The sequence below is a fragment of the Varroa jacobsoni genome, unplaced genomic scaffold (assembly GCF_002532875.2).
Source record: "Varroa jacobsoni isolate VJ856 unplaced genomic scaffold, vjacob_1.0 scaffold_1345, whole genome shotgun sequence".
Taxonomy (NCBI): Eukaryota; Metazoa; Arthropoda; class Arachnida; order Mesostigmata; family Varroidae; genus Varroa; species Varroa jacobsoni.
This window is the reverse complement of record NW_019214247.1, coordinates 1-20,124: the sequence shown is the minus strand read 5'-3', so window position 1 is coordinate 20,124 and position 20,124 is coordinate 1. Positions and strand designations below refer to the sequence as shown.

Here is a 20,124-nt window from a genome sequence, read left to right as displayed (position 1 = left end):
ACAACTTTTATTTATTCGACTCGAACACATATAAACAACGATAATGTACAATATAATAGAGCATAGTTACGTTTCTGAAATACCGTTAGGTTGTTCAAGTTCCGAAATCACTCAGGGGCTAGCAACGAAAACGCCGAGCTAGCAAAAAAAGCACAAAATTAACCTTAAGCTATCGGACGTTGAGCTTTAGGAAAGGTCACACCTTGTCACCTTGCATTGCATATTCTCTATTGCGTCCTATTCAACCCGACAAGGCAGCAGGTTCGTTTCTCCCAAAGCATCTTCCTAGCGTTCACGCTACAAGTCATTCACTGCAGCTATCTAGTTGATGACCTGCTATCGCGCAACCAAGCAGAAAAGGCCCGCAGGGTTGTTGCAGGCCAGGCTAACTGAGCTCGCGCACTGATCCGATGGAAAAATTACGATAATCAAGATGTCTAATCAGTAACAGAGAGTACCCATGCTCACTGCGATTCGGATTCTGTCAAATGGAAAATCATAGAGGTTCGCTAGGCGAGCATACCACGTTCATCTTTCGTGATCAAAATTTTTCAGTATATATTATAATTAGTTTAAAAATATTGACACGTATGGGTATTAATATTTACACTAGACACTGTCAAAGAGAACGATCATTCGGTTCGAATGGTCTACGTCCTGATGGCTACGCTGATTGATATGTTTCCACCGAATGCGCCACCTTCGAGCTTCCGTATTGCTCGGAAGACATGAGGGATAAGCTGTTTCGACTCATCTCTATGGCCTCGGCCGCAGAAGTCGCGAAAAAGAAATTTACAATTGATCATGCCGATCGCAAACGGACAATTTGTAGTAGTAATTTAGCGCCTTAAATCTGCTGTATGTCAAAAAACGCAGGCAGAAATTGGCCATTTTGTATGCCTAATTTCAGTGTTACATGCAAAAAATGTACTACCGAAGTTCGACAAATGAGCCTTAGCTAGAAAATTGAGTCGAAATCTTTCGAAAGACTTTGTACATAGGGTTTATTGACTATGCAATTTCTATAGATGGAACGGCATCAGTAAAAAATATATGAAGCTAAATTTTATTTTGGCACACACTTTGTGCTTTAGTTAGAACGGCCAACGGTTATCTCGTACTCTAAATTTTAGCCATATGAATTAGATCATTATTTCCTGGTTGAGAGAGAGGGATCATATGTACCAAGACAGATGTTTACATTGATCCTCATTCAAATAAAACATGTAATTGAATTGCGCCTCATTTGCGGCCCTTAAAATTCTCCCGTAATTTTCTTCATCTAGAACAAAATTTTGCACTTAAAACTGTTCTGGAATCCATGGAAATGTGCGCTAGTACCCAACAATATCACGGGACACCTAAATCAACACTTCGGTTTCTTATACCGCTTAAGTTAATTAATGGACTACCGTTGTTTTTCCAAGTAGGTAATGCTCTAAGCATTCTACTCGTTGTTCGCATGTTACTAAAAGGTGGTATACGGAAACGTGGTATAACATACTGCACCCGGATGTCGTCGATGCAGCTTTGGCCTAGCTGGGAGAAATAAGCTATTTTTTCTGGAAATTACGTCTTTATGAATCGGATTTAATTGTGCTACCGCTAGCTGGTATTATCAACAGCAATTATAATTGTGACCAAGTATAAAAACTAAAAAGAGATTCTGAAAGTTGATTCCTGCGCGTCTGATTACTTTGTCAACCAGCATAACAAAACGTGTCTCAGTAGACTTACGACGAACCGAAATTCTGATCCCCTACTCTCCCGGAATTATATTCAGTTAAAATAATCAATCCTTGCTCGAATCAGGATGGGACGTCGTTAAGCTTCTAGGCGTTACAATAGAAACTTTGAATCAAGAAATGTACGAATATCTCTTTTTCTAACCCCATCAGGCATCGCCCCAGATCGCTCGAAGGTCGAGATTAGTTAGAAAGGCATACACAAGTACAAAAGTGTGACATATTAATTGATGTCTGGGGATCGATGTGAACTCTTGGTCATCCTTAGAGGCTGCTTGTTACGATGCAGCATCCCCGTTATCTTTCGGAACGGGTTTTTCAGCGGAGTACTAATGAACCTTTAGCTTTGCAGCGTGAGGATAAACAAGCAGCTCTCTATGCCTGCGCGTTGCAAGTACAAAATTACTGATAATGGAAATAGCGTACAAAAATAGATCTAGTCTTTTATATTCTGCTCACAAAAACTTACACATATCTTAAGATTTTTCACACTGAGGTTACAAGTTACAGTCGGCAAGCTTAACTTCTGTATCGCACATGTTCTCAAATGGCCAGAGAATTCGTTCCTACTCGATTGAGCTTCTTCAGCAGAACATTCTTGCTTTCTGGTCCACTGCCCGCTTAACCTTTAAGGCGGACTTTCATCTCACAAAAGCTTCTAGTAAGTTACTGGGCATAACGTATATGTTAAAATGGCGTATCCATACAGCTGACCATAATCGTCGCACGCTAATAATATTTACGACGAATGTATCCAGTCATTGTCTTATGAAGTAAATTAATTATATGACCCTCAGGGAATAGGAATTATCTGTATTATTATGTTGACTAAGTTAACCTGCAGAAGTTCTAAATGAAGAAAAGGTCGGGCGAAATCCTAGTCGGGCCAGGACCTAAAAATGAACAAAATGTTCGCTACAGCCTCTAACCTTGAATGCTGCAGTTGGTTCCCCAGCACCAAGGATCTTCAAAACAAAATGATCACGGATTTGTTTCGTGTAACTACAGTTTGTTTTGTAACATTAAAATCACTTGCCTTTATATTTATAGTATAAATATATGGCGATTGTGAGCGATTTGTCTCGAAAAATATTCATTTCCTTGTCGGCTAGTATCTTTAATGAATGCAGCTTTGCTACAATTACTAATATGGTAGCAAGTTGTGTTTTCGGTCGCCCAGTTATTGGAAGTGTTAAAACGCCTCTATGGGAAGATAACGTACGACGAGAAAGCTCATACGAGGGAGGGCCGAAGATATCCGTCCATACGGAGGTCCTAATAGGCTAACAAGTGGGGGCTTACAACCAAAACGAATGCTGGTCTTCTACCTTTACTCCATCTGTAATATGCAATGCTTGATACAACCGTGCAATTGATTCGCTGCAAATCATATTGGCTCTAGATATAGATAGACAGACTTTTGTAGAGCGGATGCCCGAGCGCAAATTTATCATTTTCCTTTAACTCTGTCCAATCTATAATCTCATATGACCTCAGTAAACTGGAAAAGTACCAGCATCATTAGTGGATTTACTTACGGGTAAAATAATAACTTTCTAAAATAGTTCTAGTTCTATCTTTGCGACCATTTTATAATGTCTAGACATTCGCTTCCCGTAAGCTATTACGTGTTCTATTCAATTTCATTGGGTACGGTGTCACCGTATATGGGCATTTTTATTTGTTTCCTAAGCTAATCTAGGAAACCTATGGGAATATAGGGTTCTATAAACGTTTGAAAATAAACAGAGACACATTGGTTTTTAATTTTTTTTTTTAATTTTAGTATGAATAAATTTCAGATGCTTACGGACTAGAGATCTAGTGCAACTCGCATAATCCGACTTCTTTTAACCACGCTTCAAAAGGTGAAGCTATATGGAATAGCTAATTTTCTCTTCCATCTTATCGAAACATTGTTAAAAAATCGACCGACGAGGTTTCACTCCTGGAGTTTCGTCTGTACTAAAGTTACATTTGCAGAGGCAAACTAAAAACAAGTTACTTTTTATAGGAATCATTGCACTGAGCTGTATAACATGACCACCAGGAGGGCTGGCTATATAGGCCAGCGGGTTTGGGTACAAATGACGCTGGGTGCTGTCGACACGAACTGTGAACGGGGAAATCAAAATATTTAAGTGGCTTAGGAGCACAGCAGAGGTTAGTAGGAATGCGTATATGTGTGTACGACCACAAATCATTCAGCAAAAATTAGCGTGTCGCATATAGTTGCTTTTGAAGGAAACTTTGAGGACTTCAATGGCATCACGCGTATTATCACGGACAAAATAGCGTTGTCGATAGATACTGCGGATAGTCACGATCACAAATGGGAAATGATCATGGATAATTAACTATACGCGAATCGTGCACCGCTACGGTAGTCGTACAGACTTCAGTGCAGTAAAGTTGATTTTGGAGGACGGCGTACGCACTATTACCGGTTCTTCTTTTTTCTCGAACAAAGTGCGACTCGTAAAAAACTTCTTGGACCGTTTAAAGGCCGACTTCACACAGCGCCGTAAAACTTTATGGAGGACTATAGTGAACGAATCATCGTCTTTGAGCTGCTCAACTTAACAGCAAACGATTATAAAGCATCGGCTTTTTTAGCCCTAATCGCAATCCTTTCCAGGAAGAAAAACGGATTACGTTAAGCGAAGCAACGCACAACAACACTATAATCGATAATATATTTATATACGTAGCAGGCTTGATGTTAATAACTAACGTCCATTTCGGAGATATGTTAAGGATAAAAGACGCGTATAAGTAATCTTTAAAGGTCGTTTGTGTAGATTCCCACGCTATGGTTTTAAACAGGTCCATAGATAAGAGGTGGCTTACGTGCTTCATTTAAGCGGATCTTCGCGTCCTTGTTACGCATGTGATGCTTCAAGCCATCTTGTATTAGCTTAACTTTCGCTAGGGAAAAACTTATATCTTAAAATTTAATCTTTTGGGCCTGTGCGAGTCCTGATAGTCAGAACAAGACGCTTCAAATGGAGTGTTGAAAAGTTGCACAGGAAAAGGTTATATATATATATGTGAAAGCTATTTTCAAGCTTGTTAGCAAAAAAAAAATTCCCCATGGTAAAAAACGAGTCGTGCGGCAGCATCAAAAACATCTATTAACAACAGCGCTGACGTGGGGCAGGTACGTATACCCACTTAATAGCAGTAGACTTGTAAATGGTCGTGGATAACTTCGCTGTGGGCTTACGAAAAATAGATTTTCATCGCATTTGTAGCACAGCTGTTATGCATTGCCAAGTATCTGTTCCTTGTCTACGTCCCAATGCTGATGGGTAACAACGTCGACATTGACAGGAACAATGACAACGCACTACGTCAGTATAACAATCTGTACGTATATGGAGGTACGACTGTCGCTGTCGGGCGTGCGGTAGGACGCTCAACAGTAGTCTAGTCTAGCTTTCGAAAGATTCACCTGTAGCCGTGTCCTGAAACAAACACGGGAGTAATTACAACTCCACACTCTGCGTGAGCAACGATGTGAATTTAATTGTGCATATTTGTCCGTAATCCTTTATAAGGCGCACGCGCCGGTCACTCGCGAGCTCAGCCCAACGTTAACGCCCCGGTCGACACAAGGGCACAATAGATGTCGTCCCCAGAAATAGAGAAAATGATAAAGTTGGGAAATTAAGTAGTAATCAATACATAGTAGCAGGTATAAATGTTTTGTACAAGGCAAGCTAACTTCAAGCCTGCTCTCACGATTCATTAAGAACTGTATTTGTACAGCATTCTTCATTGAACGAGGATACACCCCACAAAGCTTCTTCTAGTGTATTCTATACGGTGGCACGGGAGATATTCGTGCTACTTTGCAAGCATAATTGAGGTTTTCAGTTAGATAGCCGATTTGTATTTCTCAAACATTTGATTGCCATGGCAGAGCTAAGGGTCAACTTTCTCTATTTGAGAACATCAATTCTTAGCTTCATTACATAGATAGCATGATATTTAATGTGCGCCGTGTAGCAGCGTCGCCATATCTTAATGAACTCATTCTTCAGGGTTAAGTCTAGATGTCCTATCCTCGAGGACCTGCTCAATACGCGCGTTAGTAAGGACAATGATATCAATTCAATTCGAAATCTCTGCTATACGTACCGCATCCTATTGCCTTCCTAGTAAGTCAATGCTATGCGACGCTTTTCGCTAATCCGTCTTTAAAAGAGCGCGATAGAGATGTTGGCCATGAGATCGCAGATCGCTTACTTTAAGTATCTCAAAGCAATTCGACTCCTTCTCGCCATTACGAGCCATGAAAGTTGAGCCTTCCCAGAGCTTCTGGCTAGTACCCTTTGCACTTTGAGACGGTATACCTAAGCAAAAAACCAGACGTCCAGAAACTGAAAGCAGTAAGATCATAAAAAGCCAGGGTTTCGTGAGTTAGCGAATAAGTACATTATTCAGTTTAAAAAATATTTCCACACTATATTTTTTCCAACGAAGGGGTTTATGCGGAGCTGACAACACAAATCTTATTGACTACTTGTCTCGGTAAGTTTCAAAGATAACTTCATTTCTCGGCAAATATTTATCTATTGTTGGACACGAGGCAGTAGACAGTCGAATCTATGTCTCCATTGCCTTTTTTGTACTTCCAATCCATTCGATCTTGAGTCGTCTGACACTAATATATTTGTGTGTTTCAAATCTCCTGCAATGACTTTTTTTTTTTATTTCACCTCGCGTCTTCTGTTTGTCGTCACAATACGATGCTTTTTTCTTTTTCTTTTGTTTATAGAGAATATGATAATTTTTGCATACTAAGGGTATTATGGAGCCAGAGGAGGATTCCAGCTGTCCGAGGTACGTACGTGTATGCATTATGCCTTTCGCTATTATTATCGTGATTAGTCCTGCGTTGCAGCATACTAAACGATCATCGGGTAATCTAGATCATTTTGTCTGCATCGTATCGATTACGACAATTAGATCGATCAGTATGTCGGATTTACTGATTTTAAGTGATTTTTTCAACCTCTCTTCTCTGAAGACACATGCTATGTAATAATACCACGAGAGCGGGGATTATGAATATCGGTACGAGAACAAACGACTCGTTTATTGGTTTTGTCATCAGTGCTATGAGGCGAGCCGTCATAGAATGATCGAGGTGATAACTAATGCGTATTAGCAGAAATCGTAAATTTTCGTACGTCGCTGTAGTTGGTGTTTTTGCTCTGTTGCAAACCCCACAGTGTCTCAGCAATTCACTATGTTAATCTCTGGGTATTTATTAGTCTATCTATTTATTTTCGCTCTTATCTATTTCTGATGTTCGCTTACGCATCTTGCGTCATATTATCGGGCGTAACACCCCACAATACAACTGCAAGCAAATGGAGTTTCGTTTGCTTTCGGGGTCCGCCCCACACAACCGGGGCAACAAGCAAGACAACCGGGAGCCGCAGCAACAAAGGGGGTCGATTTTTCACTTCTAATTGAAATATTGGGGAGTTTATGATCATTGCCAGAACTGAATGAGCTGTGACAATAAAAAAAAAAATGAATATATTATACTAAGCGTCTTAGGAATTGAAGAATTAAAAACTATGTCACTTGACTTCTTTCCAATACTAGGCTTTATGGGTGATTAACAATTTGATCTTCACTAAGTAGTAAACAACAAATCATGATCAGCCTAGAGTCTCTGACAGTCTTCGAAATAAAGACAATTACTCTATAAAATAGAAGAAAAATATTGTACAAGATAGCATTCCAACATTTTTGTTTTCCAAGAGTAAGTTTTTTACCAACATGAGTGAAAGGTAGAAACATTGTCATACGAATACCAGGCCTACGATCAGGCCGTATGGACAGAATCAACAGCTAAAGTTGCATGCTATATGTAAGAGCATTCTCGCTGATGCCGAACGAGACGTATTTATCAGCGTTTATCTGCAACACGCCGTGAACAAATCTAATTACGTGTTGTTTTCCTTTGCTTCGGGGTTTAACAAAACCACATCAGTGAGCGTCACGTCTTATTTGCACAGGTCTTTTTTACATTATTCTTAGTACAGTAAACCATTGGACATTACCTGCCAACTAGCATAACTCTGTGCTGGCAACATGCGACGTAGTTCCAACGTCATCCCTTGTCAATGACGGAAGCCAAGCTAATAGGACATGTCCTAATTAGTCTATAAGAATCTCGACGGCTTAGCTTATTGAGCATTAGACGCGTTCATTATTGGCGCCGTGCCGGCAAAAGGTTTAACCGTAACAAAATGATTTCATTAAAGACCTACCAAGAGTAAAAGCGTGTCGTACATACGCACCATTATGCGTTAATGCTTTTTTGGAGACCTCGACACATAGGGTCATAGAGCTAACTGCTCCGTTGTGGAATAACGCTTTCTTTGGAGACGATTAGTTGACTCAGCTATCGCGTTTGGCGTTGGCGGTTTTATCATAGCCAAAGTAAAATTTGTCCTCCTCAATTCTGTCTGTTTTTTCCTCCAGTTACCATCGATCGGTTAAGGGTCACTGGTGCAGGTGCAACGACGGGCTTTGTAATGTATGCTTGCCCTTGTCCGCTGGCAGAGGAAATTTTCTGTCGTTCAATATCTAACTTACAATAACGGAAAAAGGTAAAACGTATGCTAGCCAGTGGTAAGAACTGGACTATAGCTAATTCAACGACATAATCATTCGTCGAAATCTTGTCAAAAATATGTAAATTTTCTGCATGGCAGTATTAAAATTTGATTGGGAGCGTGGTATACCTATATTCCCGGGGACGGAGACGCGGAAGCACGGCCTAAGTCGGGCAGTACATAGGTCGTACAGGTACAAAAATATAGGCCTCTTCTAAACAAATAAATTAGTACAGGTGCTGCTGCTGCTGCTTCGGTTGTTAGCCTAACTTCGAATCCACTTTCCCTATGCACAGACTCCTATTAGACTATCCATTTTTGATCGGTTATGTGTTGTGTCTTGACAGATGAATTGAACACCCTAAGTGATCATTTCAGCGCTCCTCCGTTACAGGGCCTTCAGCCTGGTCGTCACCGAAGTGCTTCGCTCCGAATATTTACCACGATAAGGAGCAGTGTGTTATCGTCGTCCCGTCGTGCACTTCCTTCAACTAAATCCCAGGGAAAAACCTGCTGAGGTGCCCTATCATTATTAACAGCGACTGGCATTGCGGAACGTGCTTGAACACTAGTCGCGAGGCTACAGTGTCTTGGATTGCGTACGAACAGCGCAGCACTCGTGATGATTCGGACAGAAGAAGGCACCAACCGCCTTCGATGCCTTCACTTGAACAAATTTGGGAAACTGGGCAGGGGAAGTGACAGATCGTATTCAGCCTGTAGCCCAGGAAGACTAAAGCTTTTTTCTGCCTTTTCTCAGCATAAAATTTCAATAATCCGATCAATATTAATTTCACTTCATTACTTTGGCTATTTCGATTGCCCTGTCGCCTCTGCTGGCGCTGACTGGCTTCGTGCTTGATGACCTCACCAAAGCGTTGTTGCTACGTTTCAAATTGTTTGTCTGTTGGTGGGACCATAGCTGACCCTACCAACAGACGCGCATAAAGAACGCTGCGAAATATTACAGATTCATTACGAAATTACCACTCATGGGCATCTGCGTTGGAACAGTTATAGAGAACTGTTAGTTTAACTAATGTCGCCTGATCTGCTTGTGACCGTGACGTAAAGTAAGTAGAGCTTCTCATTGAGACTTTTAAATATACTTTCCTATAGTAATGCATTTAGCTTGAGCGAATTTCAAATAGAGTTAACGTTTTTAACTCGCGCATGCACGATAGTTACAAATGGTTAGGACAGACGGTATACACAAATATGTTTGCCACAAATAGAACGCTACGAAAAAATAAGATCGTCTAACTAATACATTACGTTTACGATTTATATGTTATATTTGCCCCTTAGAACTGTACTTAGCGTATGCGTACTGGCTCCTCAATCTGCGCCTACTTGTTTTTTTGCTTCCAAAATTGGTCCTTTTCGAACCATTCAGTTTGGCCATTTGCGCCCTGGCCTTTAATATGATTACAGGAGCTGCTTGATGGCGTTCGTTGGTTCTTTAAGAAAGATTCGGTTTGACACATCATTAAGAAGATTTGAAAAATGATTGCAGGCAGACGCGACGCTTGCAGACCCCTGGCTTACTAAAGTTTTTCCAATGTGCTAAGTTAACTTCCGTTCACCACATTAGTCAATGCATTAAAAAGTATGCTATGAACGTACTAGAGTAATTATTGCTATATCTTTTTTTTCCAAAAGCACACACTGTTACAGTTAACGTTCAAGAGTTAGATATAGCCAATAAAAGTGTCTTTGGATTGCTTGTAAAACGTTGTTGTACTTTTTTTTTTTTTAATCTTCCTTATACTTCCTTCGCTTGGTGGCTCTGTACGGCTGTCTATCGGCGAGATTAGACAGGTTTATACGTCCAGTGCCGCCGTATAAATTAATTTTCATTTTATACTACTCGAAATTAGTAAACAAGAACCATTTTCGTATCAATGACGACGCAATTCTATTTCTAGATATCGATACATACAGATAGCTTGTGCTCGTAGTTAAAAATCTCATTGTACCTTTACGGTATAGGGTGAAACGTTTTTCGCGTTTCGGTTAGTTACACACGTGAGTTGTTCTCAGTTTAGCTATTTTGGTTTACCAGCGCCAGGCGGCAACGTTCACTTAGTTCTAGTCCCTGGGTAGCCACTCCGTGTTTGCCATCCGTCTCTTCTGCTACTGCTGTAATGGCGTCTTTTTTTTAGTTTGATATTTGTACCTCTGCGACGACAGCTGCCCTGTAAATGCTATCTACAACGCGCTAGCGGATAACACGCAATTTTTCTACCAACAGCCAAAAATATATCATCGTTTGATCTTTTGGTCGACCTTTGTTGTCAACTTGTTCCGAAAGCCGCCGAGCACCTCTCTACCCAGATGACCTTTACTACTTACCGATAGGCTCTTCCGTGCGGCATCGGCTCTTAACTACCTGTATCCGTTCCTATTCAGTTTTCGTGTCAGGTCTACTATAAAAACGAGCTTGTCTTTCTATGGCTGTATTTATAAGATTTAGGGTTGACCTAAAACTTCGATGTATGCCTTGCTCACTTTGGCGAACCATTGTTAAGTTTTTTCGGTTCCTGCCTTTTTTTCTTAAGCCTTCACATAATAACGATAGTGTAGGCTCCAAGCGCCAGATGAATCCTAGACTAGGCATACTTTTTTTTAATTAAAAGACCAATTTCAAATGGAAGACACAAAATTTCTGTGGAATCTAAAGTTGCTTTTACCTCGCCTCGTGTTAGCATTTTCTTACCCATCAACGACATTTCGTATTAGCTATTTGAATGTTTTACAAAGCAAAAGCTTCATAAGTCGACGATCCCCGTGCGCACATAGGACATCCAGTTCTAAATGATTTCATCAGCAGAGGAATTCAGAGGTGTACATACCCTTCGTACATCGGTGCATCAATGTTCTCATAGTGCTACTATATTTCCTCGTGTTCGAGGTCGCTACATTCACACATAAGTCAGATAAGCGTTTCTTGCAAAAACCAACCATGTTACTAAGCTTAATTATACATTAGTAATTAGTTCACTTTCGCTGCCATTGCACGACGTTGATCATTTCCTTGTACGCTGCCATCGCTAGCAGTTGCGTCAGAACTAGGACTGCATTAGAGGCCGAAATCGAACTTCTGTAACTTATCGTCCAATGCAACTTGGGAACTTTGGATTCGTTGTAGAGGTTGGCCTACCGCTCCAGTCTGTCGTTATCGTTTATTGATCACTCGCATTTTTTAGTAGGTTTTTCTCGTCCAATAGTAGCACGGTCTGCCTGTTGCCTTACTGATAACGTTGGCAGGCAGGCAGGCAGCGTACTACTGATTCTGTTCCTCTCGTCTGGATTCCTTGGACTATTTCTCTTCCTCGAGAAAAAATGATGCAAGCGCTCGTTGCTGCGACGGTTCGATCGACCAACGAAGTCAACCTACAAGTCGACGGCCCAGCAACACAGTTGATTGCATGGCTTGAAAATTCACGACCATATACGCTGGCGTCTTTCTCGTTTTTTCTGTGGCTGATCCAAAACTCCATCTATTTTTCGAAGGCCCAGATAAATATTTCACAAGCCGTGTATTCCTAAGCAGCGAATGTGTATTCACATGTTGCGCGCCTATCTGTATGCGCAAGACAGAACGTGGCCATCTTCTCCAGGTTGCCGCACCATAGAAAAGAAGAGAAAGGAGGGAGTGGGCGAACAAAAAAACAGAATCCCTACCGGGTGTTTTTTGCACACGTACCCGAACAAGGAAAAAAGCTATTCTAAAAAATGTAGGCACCAGCCCACAGCCAGCATGTGACCGACAGCGAGAAAAGGCCTTCCGTCGTGATCTCGGCTTACAACGTGAGCCGGTAAAGGTCCTCTTCAGGCTGTTGATTAATGTTTTTTGAGAGACTTGCCAGTTCAAAGTTTAGCGGGAATTCACCAACACAGGTTGCATTGGCAACAACAACAAAAATAGGTTGGTCTAGTGCTTTGGTACTCTACTAGCTAGGGAGATAAAGAGGGACATTTTGACTCATGAGCGTAGTTAGCTGTAGTTACGTAGCGTAATTTCGATGCTTTTCTATGATTAAGTAGCAAAAGTTTCGCCACCTAATACGTAGTAATGTATTGAGCAGCATACAGAGCAGTTATGGATTAAATTTTTCGCATTTATTAACGAAACAAGGTGTAAAAGTATAATTTATAAACTAATGCAAGGCGTATCCAGCTATAGAGTTAGATTTCTCTCCTGTTTTGGGCTATGTATCTTACTCATGGTCTATCCCGCTGCATGATTCGTCTCACCTGATAGATTTCTTAGCGCTGGTAGTAAACGCTTCGACATCTTTTTTGCTTCAATGAATGATATTGTTTGTTATTTAATTTTAAGTATTTTGGTATCATAGCCAGTAGTCTCGTCTAGATATATCCAGCGTAAAATTGGGATTACATAAGCTGTTCCCTTGAGTAGGTTATTTTGGGGCCTTGTACGTACGTGCTGCATAATTCATACAAGTTCTATTTTTTGCTTTTTTTGCTTCTGTTGTGATTTTAGAGGTATTTATGTATTTGTACTAGGTAGATGGTAAATGTGCACGCTTCCGGAACGACAGCAAAGACGCCCACGAGTTAGAAGTAATACCTCGCGATCTGTACCCGGCATGTACAACTGAACAGCAATAGAAGATCGTATATAAACAATGGGTTCCAAAATTTTACTGCCAAACAAAAAAAATTGATCCATTGTACAAGAGGATTGTTGAAAATGATATTCGTGTAATTGAACTGTGTAACATAATGTTAATATTACCGATAGCTATACGGTTTCAAGCATCGTTTTTTCTGTGTTTACTCGATTCAAGCCGGTGAGTACCACCATATAATTTGTTATTATGTGCTGTTTCTAAAAAATTGCAAAGCGGTAGAGTTTGACAATTCCGATCAGAAGAACGCCTTGTCCTATTTTACAGGAAAACAGTACTGGCAACGTTGAACTCGAAATAGCTAAAGGTGACAATGAAGAAGGCATTGTCCTAAATATAAAGTTACCTTTTCGAAAAAAAATGTTTTTAATTCTATCCTAACTATCTTATAATTTTGACCAATGTGATAGCCGATGACAATATGACGAGTCGAAAGGCACTAACGCGCTAAGAGTTTCCCATGCCCTTTATTCGAAGCAAACATGTCAGCGCTTAGAGGATTTAGGCCAGACAATGCAGCTTTAGATCTGGTCTGCCCCAGACTCTCGAGATGGAACTACCGTGGAGGAGTTTGTTCCGAGCAGTCGCATTTCATTATTACGAGCAACGCCCAAATAGAGTGGGTAATTCATTAATAAATATTACTTCTACCGACTGCCGCTTTGTGTAGTAGGTTTTCTGGAGACCCTATAACGCGTCTGGCGCTACTGCTCGGCCAAGTCTTTTCGCCGTTCTACCATTACCAGCAACAAAGACCTTGGCTAAACATAATTACTTCCACAGCCCCGATCTACTTTAAGATAGGTTGAAGCTTTCGATCCGCAACTGCACTCGTGATGGATTACTAGTACAATGAAGACAGGTGATCCAGAAAAAATAGCGTTTAAAAGAGGTTTCCTGCAAGGGATCTACGTGGGAACATAAATGAAACGTTTCCAGGCGTAAAACATTTAGAGAGACAATTTAGCACAGTTGTGACGTCGGTAGCATTCGCTTTCGGCTTTTTTTTTTTGGCATCCATGTACTACAGAAGAGACGGGTGTTTCTGCCCCAGCGTTGACCACTAACGTTGTTCGCATAACTGTACAACGCGATACATTGCAAGCGTCGATGAATAGCAACTCCTGCTGAAACAAGCTGGCTACATGGCAAGGCGCAATGTTTTGTCTAAGGCTTCACAGTGGCTAAAGGTGCAACAGCGTTCGTTGCAGGACAAGCCGTCCATATTTAGGCCGTACGTTACGATGTGATTATAATTACTCGGGCTAGCCGTAAACATTGATACTGGTCGAAAGAACAATTAGTCTCGTCTTCGAACCAGCAGCTGCAATAACCCTATTCAGCCGAAGCCATAAAAGTGCGTTGGTTCAACTATATAGTTGAATATCGTTATCTTCTACATAGATAGTTACGAACGGACAGCACTGTGCTATGCTATCAGCCAGGACCAATAGTAAACCATTCATTCTAGCAAAATGCTATTTTTAATCTGCGCAGCCTTTTGCAGAACGTGTTGAATTTGCCTTGTACTCAATAGGTGGCCTGGTGTGATTCGCAAATGGTCCTGATACTTTTAGCTACGGTAACTGTTACCGCATCGCTTGCCGACGACTTTCTACGCTGTTGTGCCTTCTTGACGACAAGCTATTTTGACTAGCTTTCTGCATGAAATCAATACGATGTCTGCTGTGGCCACTCTGTGTTCTAGTATGTGGGATCGGTCGCTTTCATCTACTTTCGAACTAAATGGTTGTTAGAAAACCGGCAAGAAGCCGTTACAAAGATACTGTACTTGGAGTGTTGTCGAGAGTGAGCGACCCTTTTTTTGATCAACAGCGGCAACATTTGAGAACCTTTTGACACACTTGCAGGTCTAGAATCGCATATACCTTAAAATACTCAAACTTTGAACTTACTTTGTAGTTTTGACTCATGTTTAAGCACACTTTTCCCTGAGATATAGAACATCGTTTGCCTATTCCCAAATATGCTTTCTTTTATAAATCTCGAAAACGCTTACTGCTAGCCGGATATGCATAAAAATTACTTCAGCTTGAAGTAGGATTACGGTAACATGTGTGTAAGGCATATATGATATGTTGTGGACCGAGAAAGCCTGACCAACGACTGTCTGTTGCTATATTTGCACTAGTAAATTATGTACGACAGGTACGATTAAACAAAAGAAATGCCAAAGACAAACAAAAGAAAGGCCAATCCACCTCAGCTTATGTCATGAGTAAGCTAATAAACAGCAAACACGTACCTTATCGGATAAGCAGAAATACCCGCAAAACCGTTTGCTTTGCTGAATCATAATTTAGGAGACGGGGGTCTAGCTTCTTGTTTCGTTGCTCTATCACATGGAAAGTTTAAATGTAGATCGATATTGGATTGGATCATTGGCTTTTTAAGGTAAGACTCAAACTCTCCAATGTATTTTCTATCGACTTTTCTTACTGACACCATCTAAACTCCTACATAATATGTCTAACCTTCAGCACCTGATAATTCATTCCATATGTACGTGTTTATATGTGGAAGCCCCAGTTCTGTTCTGGCTGGCATGGATTTGCCTCCATTGATGTATATCGCGCGCGAATATAAACTTGTCACTTAGGCACATGACGACTTAAGATTGGCTAATGCGTTGCTGATAGGTCATATCTTCCGCCGAATAGCTCCATTCGAAAACATAATTTGGGATTCATTTCATGGGCAAAGGCAACTTCGTCGTCGCTGTTGTCGTCGGATAAAGGCAGATGTTGATACTTAGAGAACATTTTGATCCGTAAATACGATATACCTGGCATACGACTACCTCGGCAGCTAATCTAAACACTCCACAGTTCCCAGTTAAGAGCTATTCTTTGCTAGCACTTTGGTCCTGATCGATAACATAGTGTTTACCTGATTTCCTATACATTAATGGAAGTCCGCATTTGCCAGGCAACAAGTTTGATATGGTTATTTGCCTATAGTGTACGAACGTCCCAACAAATTTCCCAAGTAGCTAATAAATAAGCTACTTCTTCTACACGCACTAAATTCCTTCATCTGTCGCATTCTCTTCCTCCGCAACTCGAATAGTACCTAGGCAGAGTGACATATTGGCCTGCGTCAGAATCATCACCAACAGCGCAGGGCATAAGACTCAAAACAGTACAGAATCGTCCAGGGCTAACGTCCTAACACGCTTTTTGAAATAGTAATCGTGCCATAACTTGTGGCAGCTGGCCTTTGTGCATAGCGTACATATTGTTTATGTGTAGTCAGCGCTCCGCCGATCTTTTTCTTTTGTAAGTGAAAATAATCCGCTGTTTAAATAATCTCTCATCAATGGGACAGCAGTCGGTATTGTCGTATAAACTATAACTTCTGTATTTCTACCCCGTTGTTTTGCGCATCTATTGTGCCATTGGCTGGATTACTCCCTGCTTTGCCCTAACGCTGTGGTCGATATGAGCGTAAATGAGACGGAGGTACAGAGACCTGACCGGCAATTTGGTGCGCATCGTGCGTAGCATTAAAGACTTACTTGTTAAATAAATACGTTTTTATGTTGTATATATACATTGCTGGATACCTCACCATGTCAGTTCCGGCATCCGCAACAAACTCAGTCTGGTCAAACCACGCTGGTATAGCTTCGGTGGCCAATTTAAATCGAGTAAACGTACGCTCTAAATGCCACATGAACTGACGCTAATCCCCCTATTCGTCTATCATTTAGTTTTAGTAGCAATATCACGCACGATATTTTTTCACGGTAACGGATAACCAGCCGGTATCTTGCCGCAGACCAAAAGCTACATCATGCGACTATCACTATGTATAGGCCACTCCCAGGCGTTTGATTAAGTATTTGGTACGCAAGCTACTGCCATTAAGCACGCTGGTACGATACGAACAACGTGGACACGCTTCTCGTAACAAACAGCTGAAACCTGTTTAGACATCGCCAACGTTTTGTCGTCCAATGAAAAAGTTTGCTCACGTGACTATAATGCGGAACAGCTACGTCTACTCAGATCCAAATCACTCGGCTGATAGACGGAATCGTAAGGTGTGCTTGTGGTCACCGACACGCCTTTACCCGCCGGCGGAAATTACTACTGAGTGCCTATTACCATCGAATGGCAGCAGCTCGTGGGTGACAAGAGAGTGTCACTCAACGCATTCGGAACTATTCTAAATTGGGCATTGTGTGCCAAATGAAACATTCGTTTGCGTGGCGCGCTGTTGGCCAGCGTGAAAAAGGCCATCTGATAAGCAGACGATATAGATTGAAAGATTTGCTAAGATCATAGCCCAAAACGAGATCCTGAAATGGACTGCGGTTACGCTATCGTCTGAGCATCACCAGTGACAGTAGCAGTTTGTGCGGCGGGGGGCGGACGATCCGTCGGTTAGCTGAATGGCTAGTTAGTTGGCCATAGCGGGCTGGGAAGCCGAAACAAACGAAATGCTACAAAATGTCTAAAACTGCGACTCCGACCGCTCCACTGGTCAGTGGATGCTTGAACGACAAAGGAGGCGACTATTCATACAGAGCTTTTTATATATATATATAGTAGATATAAACATTATACCAGAATATGAACTGAGATATGCGCGACGCTGGTAATCTCCCTCACGCGGAGTAGTATTAGAAGGCAGCAGAACGAGCAGCAAGTTAAATAGTGGTATCGTTGCGCTGTAGTAGTCTTTGTAAAGATTTGTGAAATACAAGGTCGCCGACCGGTTGTCTTTCCAAGCCCCCATTGAGAATCGGCTCACAAGAGACACCATGTGGATTCGCTTCATATGCAGACGGCACAACTGAGCTTGCCCTATATGAGTCAATGAAATGTCCAGGAAATCTTCGCCGTGCTCAATGAAAACTGTTTCATACATTGAAACAAAGGCGGCGCGTATAATACTCATTCATATATTTGGGTGCGCCTGGTTTCGTTCTGTCCTTTTATGCGCCACGGACGATTGCTTGATTATCACATAGGGAAACTCTTAGCAATTCAGTCATGAGGTAACACTTTAAATTTAAGCCATTGTGATTTCCTCAACATAACAACATACAAAATGCATGAATCTACGTTTTACCTTCCGTTCGCTTTCCTCACTAATGTAACCTTAAATACAAAACGAACATTTTAGGCACAATTTTAAGTACAGCCAAGGCCCTTAGACGCTAAATGACACGTCTGCAGGTGTCAGTTTGAGGAATGATGAAGGCGTGCAGCGTGTTCTACACTGGCTGAACTGTTCTATTACGTCAGTTTTAAACGGACGTTCAATTTACCACCTAGGTCAACCTATTCCGGACTGACCTAATTGTACTCATACAGTGAGGGTAGGCCGCCGGATGCGCTTATACGGGCAAAGATCAGTGAAGGCAGCAAACGGCCTTCGATCACGTGGTTGTGTGTGCAGGTCGTCCACTACTGTTTAATTTGAGCTGCGTAATCAGGCCTTCGTCCCTCGGTTTAACCCTTTGCTTTTACACGTTACGGTACGTTCCACAAGCAATGTATTTTATAGATTCTATTTTATTCAAATAAAACTGATGATACTGTTACTATCATAACATTCATTAATTTCACCAGGTTATATAATCAATAAGGGTCCAAAATCTACAATTTATGCCTACGTAGTAGGTAACCGTTGTTCAAACAAAGGTTGATAAAAGCATTGGATCTAACTAAGTTTCTGTACTGTCGTTATCGTATTTGCAATGGGTACGGCTGTTGTTGAATTAGCTGAAGCCGATTTCAGCGGTTACTCGTAACAGAGATGCCATACGCACAGAGACGTACACCGCGCCTGCAGTTGGTCGCTACGTCTGCTTACCACATCTTTAAACATTCATATCGAGACGTGGGCTATACATTCAGGTTGAAACGAGTCTACCGCGCTGAACCGCTGTCGGCGGACGTTATGTGTCCAGATAGAGTGACCAGGGAAGACGACTCTCGCCACGGCGACACCAATGCCCACGTCAGACCATCCAAGCCAATGATTATTGTTTCAACTCAACGACTATATATAAACAAGGATCCCAGCCGCTTGAGCGCCTCCCATCCGTTCTGTCTGTCCCTCGCGTAGCCGCGGTAGTCTCACTCTTTTTTCTGCTTTAGCATAACTTAGATGCGACTTTGTTTGATTTCCGCGTTTTCATCCATCGCATCGACCAATCCACGGTCAAACATCAACATTGTTCGAAGCTATTCTGCTTACCCTATTAGCATAAACGCCATCCTCATCAGCGGCAGAAAACACAAAAAAAAGTTCACATGTCGACGCGTTACAACGCTGATTCGTTGTGATTCTGGAAGCCAGCAATAACATACTATTGACACTTGCTGTCCTGATTGGTCGTGTGACGCAAACACAAACTCCTATCGCACCACAACACGTTACAACAACAACAACAACAACAACAACAATGTCCGCAGCAACAAGAACAACAGCGGCAAGCTAACCAGAAAAGAGAGAGGGACAAATAAGCTTTCGTGAGAACGATAGCGAGACGAGTTGGGAAGCATCAAAAATGAACAAGTTCAAAACCTTACGACCAGAAATGGCGTCAGACGTAGGCGGCGTTGTTTTACACACGCAAGAGGAACTGCTAAATATTTAAGGCAGGACATTATATCGTCGAATGAACGAATAACAAAAGTTATTATAGTTTAGTAGTTGGATATTTCGAGTTCGAGACGTTATTTCGAAGAATGGATCGGTCCAGAAACGAAACAAACCGTACACCGAGTTTCTTCAGGCCGAGGCCACTTCAACCGCCCTAAGGTTTAGTAAACAAACACGTTACTACTACTACTACTACTACTATTATTATCTGCTTCACTACTGACGCTGCTCGCATTGCTACCTTCTCTGCCTTCGTCGTTTGGCACTTCATTTTCTTCATGGCTGTAGTCGCCATCGTCGTTATTCCTGGTCACTTCCTGTTGCTTATGGTCGTTGATTATTTGAAATTCCAATCATTTCTATTGCCGCTGCTGTTTCACTTCTGCTTAATGTTTGTTTGTGCTTTTGCCCCCTTTTCTTGTTCGCTCTTTTTTGCAT

The 20,124-nt window shown here is 41.5% G+C and overlaps 2 long non-coding RNA genes across 4 annotated transcripts in view; one reads left to right on the top strand and one right to left on the bottom strand.

Moving 5' to 3' along the window:
- Positions 1-20,115, bottom strand: part of LOC111269022 (uncharacterized) — a 55,189-nt gene extending 35,074 nt beyond the window's left edge. The window contains exon 1 of the long non-coding RNA XR_015314435.1: positions 19,928-20,115. This is a non-coding gene — a long non-coding RNA (uncharacterized LOC111269022). The remainder of the gene's footprint in view (positions 1-19,927) is intronic.
- LOC111269021 (uncharacterized) lies at positions 5,009-17,131 on the top strand. 3 transcript variants are annotated; one of them, XR_002685511.2, is made up of 5 exons: positions 5,009-6,281; positions 6,529-6,593; positions 8,253-8,380; positions 8,781-9,459; positions 9,821-17,131. It is a non-coding gene; the product is annotated as an uncharacterized LOC111269021 (long non-coding RNA). The 3 variants fall into 3 exon arrangements; XR_015314434.1 differs by having other exon boundaries at positions 8,765-9,459; XR_015314433.1 differs by having other exon boundaries at positions 8,253-9,459.
- Positions 20,116-20,124: the final 9 nt, after the last annotated feature.